The 4,360-nt window shown below is 37.2% G+C and overlaps 1 long non-coding RNA gene across 1 annotated transcript in view; it reads left to right on the forward strand.

The window, feature by feature from the left end:
* Window positions 1-2,222, forward strand: part of LOC147843243 (uncharacterized) — a 36,219-nt gene extending 33,997 nt beyond the window's left edge. The window contains exons 3-4 of the long non-coding RNA XR_015496422.1: window positions 1,377-1,458; window positions 1,647-2,222. This is a non-coding gene — a long non-coding RNA (uncharacterized LOC147843243). The remainder of the gene's footprint in view (window positions 1-1,376; window positions 1,459-1,646) is intronic.
* The last annotated feature ends 2,138 nt before the right edge of the window (window positions 2,223-4,360 follow it).

Below are 4,360 nucleotides of genomic sequence, written 5' to 3' on the forward strand. Positions count from 1 at the left end.
TTTTGGAATAAGGCTGGATCAAAAAAAAAAGGGGGGGGGGGGGGTGAAGTGATATCAATACTTTCTGAATGCACTGTAAAGATACGAGTCTAATTTAGTTAAAGAATCAGTTTATTAACTTGAGTTTGACAAATGGCATATAAAATGTGTTTTTGGAAAAGAAAACATTAGCTAACCAGTGCCATTTCCCTTAACTTAGCTGAAAATGAGGTCTGATATCCCTTTTTATTTTCACTATCCATTCAGAATGGACATTCGGGTCACTCGGAAGATCAATTTGATTTCACTCGGAAGTGAAATGATAAGTTTGTGTCACTCTCTTTTCGCTGATAAAATATACAGCCAGGTACACAATGTTTTTGAGTGAATTCAAGCAATACTTCCAGGTTTCTTCCCACAGCTACCTATATTTCTCTTTTAAATGGCGGCCACGTTAAATCAGTCTATACTGTCAGTGAACGCCATCTTTCAGATGAGACGTTAAACCGAGGTCCTGACTCTCTGTGATCATTAAAAATCTCATGGCACTTTTCTAAAAGAGTAGGGGTGTAACCCCGGTGTCCTGGCCCAATTCCCTTTATGATGACCTTACAATCATCCCCATCCACTGAATTGGCTCTATTACTGTCTCTTCACTCACCCTATAGCTGGTGTGTGGTGAGTGCACTGGCACCATTGTCGATGCTGCACACTAGTGGCGGTGTGGAGAGAGCCCCCTCATGATTGTGAAGCGCTTTGGGTGTATGGCTAATAGAGAGACAGTGATAGAGCCAATTTGGTGGATGGAGATATATGTATGGCTATACACAATAAATGCAGATACCACTCTATTTTGATGGTTCGTTTGTTGAATCTAAGTTACATTGTATTTACATGCCAACTAATTCTCATTAGATTATAAGTAGCCTGTTAAGTTGGGCTTAGGGTTGAGGTTAGTGTAAGTTGACATGTACTTGCTAAGTTTCCTATTGTCAGTTATATGCCTGTTGAAGGAGCAGTATGAACATTGAGCAGACAGTCTACTAATACTCAAATGGACCATCAAAATGAAGTGTTACCAAAATGCGCTATAAAACACACATTAAATTACATGATGAACACAAAGCATTACAGTACTTTTGTACAAATAATACAAACAAAATCAACTGTTTTGAATTTGTTCTAAGATGTTGATCTTTAAATAAATGGTCACTGTTTTTTGTAAACTGATTCCACATTTCACATTCAGCTTGTAGGAAAAAAGGCAGCATGAACTGTACACCAAGCAGAATGAGCTATTGTAGTCTAAACATAAATGTTAACTTTGCTACCAAACTACTTACGAGCAGACAGTTGTGTGTTTTTTGGAAAAGTGTCATTGTCTGTTTGTATATTAGGTGTGAGGTGAGTGTTGGCTCAATTTCCAGTCGTGTCCTGGTCCTCTTCCTGCAACACTGGAACAGATTGACACATTCATTGGTAAGCGTGTGCATGTGTGTGTGTGTGTGTTTGTCCACGTAGACAAGAGGAAGCAACGAGGAGTGATGTAAATTAGTGGGTCTACTGAATGTTACAAGTCTTCGACTGGCACACCACATCCATTGTGTGATGCAACCTAGGATGTTTTCAATTTCACAGCCTGATTGGTATAATTGATTCTATTTTAGATCCTCTCCAGCCAGACTCGCTGGGAGCCAGTGCAGGAACTGAGTGCTAAACTGCATTAAGCAGATCCAGGGAGACCGAGAAAATGTAAAAAGGAACCAAAACACTGGAAAACAAACAGACTGTATCAGGACTTGGCTCTGTACAACACAGTCAACCTCAGTCTTTCCATGTTATGCTTAATGGGCCCAAAGACCACCTCTCTTACAGACTTTCTGAGGAAATGCTGAAATGAGGTATTTATTCCATCTAAACCCTTTTTATTCTTCTCTTAAGTCTAATATGACTGTTTGGAAGTTCTTAATTCGCCGTGGACAGTTGGACTCTACATGACATTGATGTGTGAATTTTTGGAGAGGAAGACAATTATAAAAGAGAAGACAAGCATGCGATGAGGCTACTCACAAACTTAAAAGCAGAGAAGAATAATGACACAAGAGAAGCTTTAAAGAGCCCCTATTATGAGTTTTTGAAAATGAGTTTCCATGCAGTGTGTAACACAGCTCTACGTGAATGAAAACATCCAGCTGAGGGTGAAATCTGAAAGTGTACTGTATTTAAAAAATATTAATTTTTTTAAAGAAAAAAATTGACTCTGAGTCGTTTAAATGATTCGCTATTTATTCGGATCTTTTGCCTGTTCATAGCAACATCTACATAAAACAATACCAAATATGAAGTGCCGTGTCCGGTAAAACTTGAAGGCACATTTCCCTTCAGAAACTACCAGAGTGCGGGTGTGTGTGGGACTGATCATGACTGAGGATGAGTGGACATAAATGAGTGAACGTTCTGGTTATTAACGCAATGATCTACCCTGCAACAGGGGATTTGTGGACTATTTGTTCAATGGAGGATGAGAAAAGACTATTGATGTATGGGACTTTGTCAGAGCTTGACAGGAACTTTACAGTACACAGTTCATGGACCAGTTTCTTCCTCCATTTCACAAGTGTAAGTAAGTGCAATTAAAATGATTACCTCCTTGTTTTCTCTATCTTACAAGTGATGTATTTAATTGTGTTTTGTTACTTGTAACGGCTTGTACTGTATATGGTTGACTCATTATATTTTCATATCGCATCGAAAGCCTTGTTAAAAGCGCAACATGTACCAATGTCTTTATGGATTTAAATGCGTTTGGGATTTTCAGTTTAAATGAGTTCGCGAGTTTCAGAATAGTTCAGCTTTTGCCGCTGTATGAATGTGTGTCATTGTTATTATTTATGGTTAAGAATAGAGTAATATGCTGGTGTTAAACTGCATTGTTTTAATGCACTCCTGCATTGGGCTCACACAAATACTCTGCACTCTGACTAGTTCAACAATGTTGATAAGCCATGCTGGCCGATTCTCCCTGTCTCGCACTAAACAAAGTTGACCAATCACAACAGAGTGGGTCATTGGAGCAATCAGTACAGATTAGCATCACGCTAAGGAGGGGTTTGGTAACTACTGAATTGCTGAACGAATCATATGGGAGTCGCTGGGATAATTAGGGAAAAATAAATGCATATTATAAACCAATGAAACAGTTTGTTGACCTTACATGCATGTCAGCCTGTTGTTGGAGACCCCCAAAACCAAAACATGCCTTTTATAAGTATTACAGGGGCTATTTAAATGCAGAAAATGCATTATTTGATAAAAAAAAAAAAGTATTAAATGGCTGGAGGAAAAAACTGTCCATTGAGTTCAAAATTTTATTTATTAAACAGATATATTTATTAAAATAATATTTTAGTCACCAAACATATTAAGAAACTGAAAGATAATGCAATTAAATTCAAGCTAAATATTGCTAAATAAATTTCAACCGACAAAATTTTAACTACATTCTTATTTATTTATTTATTTTTATTTTTTGCTTCTCTTGATTTTCCTCTTTTAAAAAAGTGTATTTAATAATTTTCTATAACATAAATTAGGCTGTACTAGTTTTTGGGCCATTATCGTAAGTTATTTTGTTAGATAAGCTCCAGATTTGGCTTCAGCACAGACAAACACATGTGCTATGGGTGAATTTCGTAAGCTAAATTGTCCGTAGTGTATGTGTGTGAATGAGTGTATGGATGTTTCCCAGTGATGGGTTGTGGCATGAAGGGCATCTGCTGCATAAAACATATGATGGATAAGTTGGCGGTTCATTCCACTGTGGCGACCCTCAGATTAATAAATGGACTGAGCCGAAAAGAAAATGAATGAATGAATGAATAATAAAATGTGCACGATTGAATAAATGATACAAAACACATAAGATATATTTCATAAAAAAATAAATAACTCTGTTTTGATTTGCTGGTCACTTTTATGAAACACACCATTGGTGCCAAGCTTTGTGTCACGTTCCAGTTATGTTCACCTTTTGACTTTCTTAATAATTCTGTAAAAATCTAATTAAATTTGAAGGTTGTAAAGATCATCTTTCTCTCTCTTGATTTTTTTTTTATTTTTTTTGCTCAGCTGATTTACCGGCTGTTGTTTATGCCACCAGCTGTCTTTGACCTTTTGCCCTTTGGCCTTTCAACCTGCTATCTGTTCTCCAAAACACAAGCTACACAGACCCATGTTGCCCCAAACACACACACACACACACACACACGTGCCACCATCAGTTCCTATGTCTTAAAAACAAACATAGACATTTCTATGAACAAAAAAATACAAGTGTACATGACAAACTCAATTCATCAGATATAAATTCTGGCCTGGAGAG

Source organism: Danio rerio, chromosome 7 (genome assembly GCF_052040795.2).
Source record: "Danio rerio strain M-AB ecotype USA chromosome 7, GRCz13ab, whole genome shotgun sequence".
Taxonomy (NCBI): domain Eukaryota; kingdom Metazoa; phylum Chordata; class Actinopteri; order Cypriniformes; family Danionidae; genus Danio; species Danio rerio.